The sequence below is a fragment of the Sinocyclocheilus grahami genome, unplaced genomic scaffold, assembly GCF_001515645.1.
Source record: "Sinocyclocheilus grahami isolate Dianchi unplaced genomic scaffold, SAMN03320097.WGS_v1.1 scaffold1354.1, whole genome shotgun sequence".
Lineage (NCBI taxonomy): Eukaryota > Metazoa > Chordata > Actinopteri > Cypriniformes > Cyprinidae > Sinocyclocheilus > Sinocyclocheilus grahami.
In genome coordinates, this window is record NW_015506533.1 from 149,008 (window position 1) to 162,394 (window position 13,387).

The 13,387-nt window shown below is 35.6% G+C and overlaps 2 long non-coding RNA genes across 2 annotated transcripts; both read left to right on the forward strand.

Moving 5' to 3' along the window:
• The first annotated feature begins 7,522 nt into the window (after positions 1-7,522).
• Positions 7,523-9,488, forward strand: LOC107569534 (uncharacterized). Its single transcript, XR_001606906.1, has 3 exons — positions 7,523-7,761; positions 8,270-8,407; positions 9,404-9,488. It is a non-coding gene; the product is annotated as an uncharacterized lncRNA (long non-coding RNA).
• Positions 9,489-9,592: 104 nt separating this feature from the next.
• On the forward strand, positions 9,593-12,512 carry LOC107569533 (uncharacterized). The gene is made up of 3 exons (XR_001606905.1): positions 9,593-9,771; positions 11,385-11,522; positions 12,345-12,512. It is a non-coding gene; the product is annotated as an uncharacterized lncRNA (long non-coding RNA).
• Positions 12,513-13,387: the final 875 nt, after the last annotated feature.

Here is a 13,387-nt window from a genome sequence, read left to right on the forward strand (position 1 = left end):
AAATAAATATTTTTTACAAGGTTAAATGTTGAATATTACTAACTCAAACCCCTTTTTCTAAGCCTCTCAAAATTTTCACAGGCCTTGCCACAATCAATCAATCAATAAATCAATAATTAAGACTTATTGTTTTCATTGTTGACTTTAACATTGTATTGTAATAAATGATAACCATTTTGCACAAATAGGTACAATAGTTCAAAGATAAAACTGAAATTAACCATGCTTTTTCAGGTAGGTCCAGTTAAGGATGCACTGATTAGGATTTTTCATGACCGATTCCAATTTAGCAATCAAATGAGCCGATTCCCATACTCATTGCCAATTTATTTAGTTTTTTATTACATTTTTTATTTTTTTACATTTATTAAATGTTTATTTTGCTCTGTTACTGGCCAAACTAACCTTAAACAAACAAACAAAAATATATGCAACATGAAGCAACTGCACAAAACAAAAACATCAGACGGGCTGAATGAATATTTTATTATTACTCTTTATTATTAGTAGTTTTATTACCTTAAATATATGTATGTCTGCACTATGACTGTAGGCTACTTTCTGTACTGGAAGCTCCTGACATCAAGACGAATTCCTTTTGTGTGTATCACACTTGGCAATAAAGCTCTTTCTGATTCTGATGAAAATGTAAATTCAATCTCTGACAGCAGGTGGCGTTTATAGAACAGTAGCAATATAGCGTTTCCTGTGTTATTGCTGTATGCAGCGCAGCGCTTATTAACACCCTTTTAATATGTATTTAACGAAGGTAAAAGGAAAAAGAAAATGTCATCGAAACTTTTCTGAAGACAGTCAGGTCTCCTCAGAAATACATCCATATTAACCCCCACCCTAATTTCATAATTATGGTTTTCTTTCAGTATTTCGAGCATTGAAAACAATGAATTTGTTCTGTCTGGTACGGCATTTTCTCTGCTTGCGCGACTATTCTCTCCTCTTTGTCTTCAGTGCATCTGTCTTACAGATAATATATCATGATGATCACTACGTTTGTGTTACCGAATTGCTAACCTGGTGGTTTTTGATTACTGTCAGTTTAAATGCGGCAATATCCGGCATTGCCAGATATTGAAAAACTCTATCTAAAAATAAATAAACCGCAATGAGTACAAATCTTGAGCTATGGAAATAATATAAAGATATTGCTGTCCCTAACTTGCAACCTCCCACTTTATTCACTTCCTAAATAAATTAAGTGGGGAAAAAAATCCATAGACGCTTATAATACGTGTATCTGGCAACACGACTGAGGCTGAGCCCGCGTCCTCAATCACAACTCGCTCAAGGGACGAGGCCATGTAACCTTTTCACGATGATAATATTTAAAAACAATAACAACAAAAAAACCAATAGCTTGCTGAAATACGTCTGGGGCCGCCTCATCTACCACAGTCATGCTGATCAGGACCTGTCCCGGTGACCCTGATCACGCCTGACCTGCCTTCCGTTTCCACTACAAGGGAGTGCAAGGGGCTGCGTTCCACTCCACTTTTAAACATGCACTCGCGAACTTCCCAAAGCACTTCCCCTCAGGGGAATCCCCGCTGCCATTTTGAAGTGCGTTCCACTTCGTGAAGTGGACGAGGGAAGTTTATATGGACAGACCCTCGACCCCTTGATTTTGACCGAGGGAGTGAGTCTGCCTCATATGCATACTTCAGGCCGCTCCATAGACCACAATGCAACACGATTGAGACGTCATCGCAGATCGCGTTTAATTTATCCCCACCCCAAACAACTCTATAATATATAAATTATTTTTTTAACATTTATAACAGCCCAAACATACCTATGATACATATAGAATGCTGTACCAAGCAAATTCATACGTCTTGAGTTTAAAGTTCCAGAATATTTTTGTTAGTTTAAATTCATTTTTGTTCTTCAATAAAGTTCTTGCATTATATGGAAAGTGTGGATATTGTTTCACCAAATTACCTCTTATTGTTACATATCTATCTATTCTATAGCTAGTGTTACAACTCAACCCCGGGTAGGTTGTAACAACGCAACTCTTTGTATTTGACATTAACTCACATAATCTGTAATTGTGTAGTACAAGTTCAAGTGAGTTTTATTTGTAGTAGACAAATGTGGCTACAATGTATCAAAGTTTGAGAGGTCTAGCACTAACAACCACTAAGTTACTGACCCTCAAACAAAAAGTGTTACTTACTATCATCCCCGGTCTCCCCTACTCTCTCTCACACATACATACATTCTTCCCTTACATACACATATTTTCTTCAGACATACATACATTTTATATATGTACTGTATGTGAAGGGAGAATGTATGTGTGAGAGTAGAAATGTATGCATGTGAAAGGAGAAGTGTGTGAAAGCAAAAATATATGTATATGAAAGGAGAAGTGAGTGAAAGCAAAAATATATGTATGAAAGAAATGTGTGAAAGCAAAAATATATGTATGTGAAAGAAGTGTGTGAAAGCAAAAATATATGTATGTGAAAGGAGAATGTAAGTGTGTGAGAATTATGGCTTGTACGGCCCCTCATAATATATACATACATACACACACACTTAAAAATATAAATGTAAAAATGTATATATATACAGTATATATACAGTGGGTACGGAAAGTATTCAGACCCCCTTAAATTTTTTCTCCACATTGAATAACATTTTCCAGCTTTCAATGAAAATTAGATTACCACAGATTTTGGGAGGAGGGTAAACACTGCTAAGATGACCTGGAGGATGAAAAGGATAAGCACAACGACGAAGAACTGAAATGAAAGTGAAAAAGAACAGACAAATTAAAACAGGGCAATATATTTGGCTTATACTTGTTTATGTCAAGATATTTGAAAACATTTTGATATTTGACACTTACGACCAAGAGCATCCAGCTTTTTTTCTTCAAAGCGCCACAAAAGCCAATCAAGCCCATCAGAGCGAAGATGCAGCCCAGAGCAATCTGCATCGGGGCCCCCATCGACAGCATCGTGATGAGTGTAGTACCATTGACGGTTTTGAACACTTCGGATGTTTTTTGGCTTATTTGTGACCATAGACCGAATCCTGCAGTCGCGCCCCCACTCAACTACAGTGTGTGAAAGAGAAAATGTGAATCGTTTATTTGTTTCTGGGCTACTCACTCATTATATACCAAATTACATTGACTTACAGTGAGGAAACTGTAGAAGGTGGCCACCAGCTTTAAACATCTTGTCACCTTCATGTTGTTGTTGTTGTTTGTCTGTGGTAAAGAGAGAAGTCAGTTAAAACCAGAAAAGTGGGTCAAGACAAACTTTGTATGTTGAATTAAAGCTGATTCTGTCATCATTTACTAACTAAGTTGTTCCAAACCTGTATGAATTTCTTTCTTTTGTTGAACACAAAAGTTGAAAAATGTTGGTATCCAAACAGCTGATGGCATTGACTTAAAAAAAATTTATACTATAGAAGTCAATGGCTATACCATAAACTGTTTGGTTTGCGATATTTTTCAAAATATCTTTTGAGGGTAGGTAAATGATGACAGAATTTTCATTTTTGAGTGAATTATCCCTTTAAAATATTCCCGCCACTAAAAAAACAATGTCATGTGGGTCAGACACAGAGGCGGACAAAGCACACAACTTCATTACTTGAGTGAAAGTACAGATACTACAGGTCAAACACTACTCTACTACAAGTAAAAGTTTTAAAGACAGGTTTTTACTTAATTTAAAGTACGAAAGTACATGCTTTTAAAAGTACTTAAGTATCAAAAGTAAAAAGTTTTATTTGTCACATTGTTGTACTTACAATAACTTTTGCCACTAATGCAACCTACTTAATACACTGATTAGCTTGTATTATCTTTGGAATTAAGAGTTTTATGTTACCAAACCTATAAAAATGGAACAACTGAATGAAGATGATCATCTTTATTTTTTTATTTAACACTACAGCTACAATGAACTCATTTTAATACTTATTTAAAAGGTACAAAGTTATTTTTCAAAGAGATATTGAAGGCTATGCTATTGTTCATTTTAGGCAAACAAAGCAAACATTGAAAAGAAAACAAGTCTTTAGTATTTTCAGAAAACTTGAACATACTCTCTCAGTATGGCCATGGGTGTGCACGTTGCACCAAAGAAGTCTTTTTGCTGATTTTAATGCACCACACGCTTCTTTTAATGCACCACATCAGCTTAGGCATACATACATATACATATAGTAATCTTACCGTGAATTGGAAAGGAAAAAAACAAACAAAAAAAACATTGACACAGAGGCTAGAATAGGTGTGGTATGGGTTGGGTATGTGTCATTATTGCATTATTATTATTACGATTGTTATTACATTATTATTATTATTATTATTATCATTACTTTTATTAATATTGATATTACTGTTGCCGTCATCACACGGTATTATTATCATCACCATCTTTAGTATTATTATTATTATGCATGCTAGTACTACTTGAATACTACTACTATTATTGTCAGATGGTCATCACTGTTTATTTTCATTGCTGTTATTATCATTGCTGTTTTTTGTGTTCACCGTATGTTGTATGTTTTGCACTCTTAATAAAAAAAAAAGAAGAAAAAAAAGAAGTTTTTTTGAATTTTGCTATCAACTGATCAGTGTTCATAAAATGCTCAGAAATCAGTGAACTTCACATGTGGCTATAGGGTTGGGTATTGTTTGAATTTTATCCATTTATCCATTCCGATTCTGCTTCTGCTTATTGATTTAAATTCTTATCGATTCCCAATTTAGATTCCAAAGTTGTAAAAAAGTGAAGTAAAACATTTTGACCTGTGTGATCATTTAACCTACTTATTGATCATTTGTTTGCAAAAAATATATGTATTTATGTGCAGTGTTTTGACAATAAAATAATGTTCAGATTTATATACTTCCTTGACCAGTTTTTAGCAGCAATTTATCAGTAGGCCTGAGTAGTAAGGTTTTTTTATATATGGTAATAGCAGCCATTTTTGACGGATATATTAGCCTACCATTTGTATTGCCATAGTTTAACTACAAATATTAATCTATAGTTACTATAATGAAACTCTTTTAAATTTGCGGTTACTGTAGTTTTACTACAAATAGCATAATTGCATAGCATAAAAAAATACTCTAAAATGCATTTGAAGATTTCAGATGCAAAAACGTCTAAGTCTGTCTGATTAAATTTATTTTATTAATTTTTTTATGAGCATTTTTAAAATAAAGCTCCTACGATTAGGTTCAGTAATTTCACTTTAATGGCAATGAGGTTCTTTTCATTGCCATTAAAGTCTTCATGTATAGGCCCTGTACTGCAGTTTGCTGTATTGTGCACTACAGTCTATGATTGTGCAACATGTAGCAAGTGCTGTGGTTACAGTAGACTTGGCAAGTGTTTTTTTATAAAAAAATAAAATTTGTAATGTAATTTCCTGTAAAATATTCGTACAAAAATATTTTTGTACAAAAAACTGAGCCGTATTGGGTCGGACTGTCCGTACGGTATCTGTGACTGGACAAACGATCCAACGGAATGACCAGAGGTGTCGTTTCCCGACATTTTTTGTTACCTAATTGAGCAAGAGACAGCTTAGGCTACTGCAAGCCTATACGAGACGGCTTGTGAAAGTAAACATTTGTTGTTTTGTTTTGCTTAATTTTAATAAAGTGATAAAGACTTGAGTAAAAGCCTGTCGTACTTTCTTACAGATATATTAAAAAGTTTTTTAACATTGACAAAACAGGTAACATTAAGGTCCACTGAAGTGCCTTGAAATGCGCAGCGTTATTCTATGTGGTGTGTGCTACAGGCTGCCTAATTATTTTCATAAATACATGCCCTGAAATAAAGATAAAATACAAAAAATAAAAAACATGGTTATTGGTTACTATAGTTAAACCATGGTAAAACAACATGTTTTGCTACACTAACCATAGTTTAACCATGGTATTTGTAGTAAAACTGTGGATATTGGCTACAATTTATAATAAAAACGCCCAAAAAATTAAACATGGTTAGCCTACTATACTTTTACTATAGTAATACCATTGCTAATTTTCGTAAGGGACTGTGTATAATAATATGAAATAAATGTTTTAATAGATTATGACAGCACAAAATATCAGGGAGTGAGATTTATTTGATTGCGATGCGAAGGAGGGTTACTGTAAGCCCCATCAGAACTGGGTTCGGGGGACGGGACTAATGGTGCGTTCAAGTCATGTCGGATAGATCGTATTTACGAGTTGAACGCACATGAACGCCACCATAAAGTGGTTATTATGAGTGGGAAACTCGAAATTTTTCTTCGTGTCAATGAGAAACATGGCGGAATCGATGGATGCAACGTCTGTAGTTGACGGTAAATTTTTGGTTAAATTGATAGTTTAGTTGTCCTATAAACTTAAATTGGTCATGTTCTTGTTACGCAGCTAGTTAATGAAATCCAAGTAAAAAAAATGCTATAATTTTTGCACCTATAGGTGAAAAATCTTTTGATTTGCCATGTTGCATGTAGCTAACAGCTTTTTTTAATCTCTGTATTTTAGCGTTTGTTGATACTGAAAATCAGTTATACTGGGATCCTGGTCTAAAAAAATTATTAAAAACGCAAAACACACCTGATGCGAATTCTTTGCTCTTCATTTTCTATAAGCAGAGTTAACAGACCCTATTGTATTTTCTTGTAATTTATTAAAAGAAGGTACACCGCCATCTTGTGCCGACTAAACTGACTTGAACACACCTGACGTCGTAATTACGACTTGTCAACTCGTAAGTACGAACGTCCCAGGAGGACTTGAACGCAGCATAACGACAGATCATTGCAGGGATTTTTTTTTACTTATTAGAGGTACAGAACGCCACACAGCATCTTTTCGGCATTGCGCCAAGCAAAAATCAATCGGTAGTGATGAGAAACCGAGGCTTTCTGAAATGTTTGAGGCTTTCATCAAATTGTGTCGGAAAACGGTTCATTACTCGAAGCTTTTAACACAGTGCGCATTAGCGACATCTGGTGGTCAGACTCGGTTTCTCCACCATATCTAACGAAACATTGCGGAGCAGAGGATGGTTTGAAAAAGTTTTTAATCTGTGCCAACTCGTAGTCCGGCGTTGTGCCGAATTCTGCACCCCTGCCAGATTATGCACCCCCTTGTTGAAGTCGCTACCTGATTGCCTAATCCTAACCCCACCCCTAATCCTAACCCCTCCCCCACACCTACTCCTAAACCTACCTGTATAATCTGGCAGGGTGCAAATTTCGGCACTACACCGGTCAATGGATTCACATATTGATCAATATTATAAAATATACAAGTGTGTGATTATAATTAATAATTGATGTGAGAAGTAGCAAAAAATATTTTGGGTGAGCTGTTCGGGGTCTCTGAGACCCCAGCTAGAACATGATCAAATGCAATAAAGGTGTGACGACGTGCATTCAGTTTCTGTCTGGTGTCAAACGTCATCAATCACGTGATGTTGTCATTTCGGTACAAGCGTCGGCACAGTGTGTGATACAACAGTGCTTTGAAAACTGCGTCGGAGCCTCGGTACCATCCGTCCCATCACTAGATAACGGTAAATCAGCGTCTTTTCCGTTGTGTCTACTGCAGGATGGATATAAAAGTATAAAATACGTTTTGGTTTGACAACATCATTCATATGTGAACTATCACAAAGAAATAACAAGTGTGAGAAAAGAGAAGTTCATCAGGCGAGTTGGAGCGTTGGCTTTGTCGAGTCATACAGTTTAGCGGTGAGTATAATGTCTAATGTCCTCATATATATCTTTAGTTATAATTTTAGAGAGATGTAAAAAGACTTCACGGATATCTTATTCAGCCCGCTGAGATGAGAGGAAACGCCGCTTCCGGTCTGATCTGCAGCGCACGCTGCTCAGTGCGCGAGGCGCTTATGATAGCACACACAGAACTGAAGTCTGATAGAAAGACAAAACAACTGGTTTAATGCTGTTGTTACTACACTTTTACTATAGTAAAACCAATTATAATCTTATTATAAAATCTTAAAATCAAATCTAATAAAACATCAACATCTCAATCCAACTAGTGACAACCCTGAGTATAGATGCAATTAATTATGCTATGGCTCAGCAATTTGTTACAAGCAGATCTGTTGAAATTAGTCATGTCATTGTCCATCTCAGTTCAGTTCTCCTTCCAATAGCATCAGTGCATCATTTATAATAATGGAATGGACAAGATTGCACTGAATATACTCTGTATTTGTTTGTTTGTTTCTAGGAGAGCGTCAACCCCTGATTGACATGAGGAAAAAAATCATTGAGAAGTGTTCAGTGTACAGTGTACCCCTCTTTGTAACAGAGGAAGCATTAGGACAGAGGAGAAGAGGGAAAGCGAAAAGGCACTCAACAGATGTCGGTGAGACGTTATTTCTGGAAATGCATTAAAGGTCACTCACATTCTAGTCAGCCACAAATGTAAACCTGATTTTAGATAGTATTTAAATGAGATTAATAACTCCAGCTACTTGTAGGCCTACGGTCCTGTATGTTTCACACTAAATTGTGATGCAGCCTGAATCATAATCACACCATGTTCATTTGTTGGCCAGAGGAGAACTGATCCCCAAACTGAACATACTTTCTCGCAAGGTTTTTTTCCTCTCCATTCTGTCACCTGATGGTGTTTGGGTTCTTTGCCACTGTCGACTTTTGGCTTGCTTATTTGGGGACACATAATATTCAGCAATATTATTGATCTGACTCCACTGACACTATTGGATGAGGACTGAACTGAGCTAGATGATGACACCACTGTTTTGCTAGATGAGTCAACACTGATTTCAACTGAACAATGACACTCTTTACTGTTTAGAGCTGCTTCACAGCAGAAGTGAATTCTGTTTGCATCATTATTTTTTATCACGGTAAAGGGGTAGTCGTGGCCTAATGGTTAGAGAGTCGGACTCGAAACCCAAAGGTTGCGGGGTCGAGTCTCGTACCGGCGGGGATTGTAGGTGGGGGGAGTGAATGTACAGCGCTCTCTCCCACCTTCAATACCACGACTGAGGTGTCCTTGACCAAGGCACCGAACCCCCAACTGCTCCCCGGGCGCCGCTGCAAAAAATGGCTGCCCACTGCTCCGGGTGTGTGTTCACGGTGTGTGTGTACTTTGGATGGGATAAATGCAGAGCACTAATTCCGAGTATGGGTCACCCCATACTTGGCCACATGTCACTTCACTTCACTAAAGTTATTAAAAATATATCTGACAATATCTAGTTCTGGACATACACAAAAATAGAATAAATTTGGATTTTTTTGTCACATCACTGTACACCAGCATTTATGTTGAGTAGTGTGACATTAATGTGTGAAAATTGACATTTTTTTAGTGTGTGATTGCTATTTTCAGGAAAATGCACTGGTAAAAACTAGAAAAAGAAGACCAAAAATATAATTCAACAGAAGATGATGGCTGTGGTGAAATAAGCACTCAAAAAATGGTGAGCAGTAATCTACTTTATTTATTTGATATTTTATTAACTATTATCTTTATAGTTTAGAATACATAATAACTGCTATTGTATTTCAGGAGCTAAGACCTGTGGGAGTGCTGGAGAAATCAAGTGTACCAAGTACTCTGTCTCCTCAGCCATGCAAGAGATCTTCAGACATGACGAGATTGAGGAGTTAAATGAAATCAAAGAGCTAAAAGAAGATCTACAATATTAGTGCCAATTCAGTATGAAAACAGAGAGAGAGAGCTGAGGGAGTGGAAAGGTAACGAAATCTAGTTATATCAGCAATTATTCTCAATGCTTAACATCAGCTCGCAACGGTTTGCTTGTGGACTCTTTGATTCTCTCTGATTGACTGGAAGGTGTGCATTAAAACAATGAATGCATAGAAAATTACAATCAGTTCAATCACCATTCTAAATGAATGTGCGGCTTTTACTGTTGCACGCACATACAGTCAGAACGCCAGATCTAATGACCTGTAACCAAACAAACTAATGAAAATTTACTTAGTTTTACCCTTCCAGTCAAATTGTACTCCACAAACATTAAAGGGATAGTTCACCCAAAAATGAAAATTCTGTCATTAATTACTCAGCCTCATGTCATTCCAAACCCGTAATACCGTTGTTCATCTTCAAAACACAAATTAAGATATTTTTGATGAAATCCAAGAACTTTCTGAGCCCTCTATTAAAGACATTGTGAAATTGATTCATGTGACTCCAGTGGTTTAACCTCAGTTTTGTCTTCCATCGCATGAACACAACACTCATGCGTTCTGATGCTCTCGTGAATGCACATAACAGATCAATATTTTTGTAAATAAGTGGTAAATTTGTGTTGTTTTTTTTGGACGCAAACACTCTTCATAAAATTGAGTTAAAACAACTGCAGTCACATGAATTACTTTAATGATGTCTTTCCTACCATTCTGGAACTTGAATGTGTAAGTTGCATTGCTGTCTATGCAGGGTCAGAAAGCTCTCTGATTTCTTTAAAAATATCTTTCTTTGTGTTCCAAAGAGGAATGAAGGTCTTATGGGTGTGAAACCACACAAGGGTGACTAATTAAGGGCAGCTTTAACTTAACATTTTAACCTAGCTTTAACAGGTGTGTATTACAGAATTTTAATCGACTTCAACGGAGGCAACCCGTTTCATGTCGGGTGGTTCTTTTCCTCCACCTCATGCATTAAAATCATGTAATGCACACCTAGCCATGGATTAGCCCTTATGTGTGAAGAGGGTTATAGGTTACACAAAGTATTAAATGAAGGGGGCACAATAACTGTGGAACACATATATTCTATATTTATTTATTTGTATTTTTATTTATTTAGTCATTTAGCAGACGCTTTTATCCAAAGCGACTTACAAATGAGGACAATAAAAGCAGTCAAAACTAACAAAAGAGCAACAATATATAAGTCCAAATGACAAGTCTCGGTTAGCCTAACGCAGTAGACGTAGCAAGGTGTATGTGTATATATATATATTACACACACACACAAAGAAAAAACAAGTAGATAGAATAGAAAAAATAGAAGGCTAGTGTTTTTTTTTTTTTCTTGTTTAAAAAAAAAAAAAGATAAATATAGATAAAGTAGAATTTAAATAGAATAGAAAGTGTTAGAGTTAGAGGGTCAAATAAAGGTTCAATATATATTCTATATTCTATATACTGTATCGTAATAGTATATTTACATATATATGTAAATTATATATTTTTTCAATTATTATTATGTATTTTTTTAGAGGTTTAAAAAATTAGGTTAGAATTTTGAACGAAAAACCAAAATGATAAAGAGGGCAAATAATTGTGGAGGACTCTGTACAGTATTTAAACATGATTGTGTCTATGCTTTTTTCCAGAAATGCATGATATTGTGCAAGGGGTAGTTGCATGGACTGTCAGTGGAGCAACAGAAAGCTCTGAGATTTTTATTATAAAGATCTTCATTTGTGTTCTGAAGATGAACTAAAGACTTGCGGGTTCGGAACGACATGAGGGTGAGTAATTGATGACAGAATTTTCAGTTTTGGGTGAACCAACCTTTTAACTTCTTTTACCTGGATTGTTCAAAGACATTGAGTACGTTTACATGGACAACAATATTCCGATTTTAACATGATTAAGACAATACTCTGATTAAGAATCTACCATGTAAACAGAGATTTTTGATTACCGTAATCCGGCTAAAGTCATAATCGAAGTAAACACAAATTAACACGAATGAAGACATGTGGAGTATTCCTATTTTAGTTGCATTACTGAAGTGCAGTATAGACATGTACACACCTTAATCACATTATTACCGTCATGTAGGACTTTTCGCCGCATTTTGTGACAGGATACACACACGGCAGTGCTCAACCGTTTGATGGCAAATAAGAGCCTCAACACCCGCCGTCGTCTGTATGCACGCACAAATAATTAACTGTACTTGAAGCTTTCATAAAATTAAAAATGAAACACCCAAAACTGTACATGGCATCATCACGAAGACAAACTATATGTTTATACGTGAAATTCGAACTATGTTAAACGGGAACATGAAAGGAATATTCTAAAAGCAACTCATGTAAACACCTTAATCATAATATTGGCTTATTTAGAATAAGGTGAATAATTAGATTACTGATGTCCATGTAAACGTAGTCATTGTTAATTCTGACCAACAATATGCCATAAGAAATGAACTGGGTGTAGTATGAATACTTTTCACAAACACTTTTTTTTTATTTATTTGAAGCATATTAAATATGCCTGTAGTGAAAAGAGTAACTGAAACTTGAGAATTTCTAATAGTTTTTGTTTGTTTGTTCGTCCAGACTACATCCAAACTAGTGTTTCCACATCTGACATAAAGGCAGTCATAAGAACCAAGCGGAACGATGAGGATAAGCTCTTCAAAAAATGAAACCTGCCTGAATAATGAGGGAAGAAATGTGCATGATTGCCTGATTTGTAAATAAGCATTAAGGACATTTAGTGTAACTCTCAGCCTGCTATTTTAAGTTTAAAGCAAAGTAAAATCATTAATTGTTGCATTGCTGTTTGAAACACTCACTGTTGTTTTGTACCTTAATTCATTATATTGCAGATGTGTGCAAAAAAGAAATTGTTGTTCTGAATATTCTGGTTGCATTTCAGTGTTACTGTACAGCATTTGATTAGTATTGCACTTCGGTTGTATTGAATTGTACTTCAGTTGTATGATATATTACAGTACTACTGCAGTTTTATTGCAGTATAATTGTAGTACTACTTCAGTTGTATTGCAGTAATACTGCGGTTCTATTGCAGTTGTTTGTTAGTAATACAACAGCTCTACTGCAGTTGTATTTCAATAGTACTTCAGATGTATTGCAGTAGAACGGCATTAATGCAGTTTTTATTCGTGTCCAAAAAACTACACTTTTCTACATGTAACAAAAACTGCAGTCATTTTTTGTAAGGGTTTACCGCAAATACCATTAAACTAGTTACTATAGTAAAAACATGGTTAATTTTCCAAAGAGCTTTAATGAGTTAACACATGCGAGTTCACACAGAATAAAAACTATACATTTTCTTTGTGATGTAGATCAAGGTGTAGGTTATTTTTATTTACCGTATGCCAGCATTTATCTTCTATGATCTTTGATCGTAGTGCTCGGCCTATGTAATGCTGGGTACACACTAAAAGATTTTTAAAATCTTATAAGATCTTCAAAATGTGAGAGACCACAAACAGGAGGGGAAAAAAATCCTAGATTTAACCGTTTTGCTCCTATAGTGTGTGGTGTTTTCGGGGTTCCCAGCATAAGGCATCACATACAGTTGTCTTTTTAAAATCAATGTGGTGAACAACACACAGATGATCACACCACAC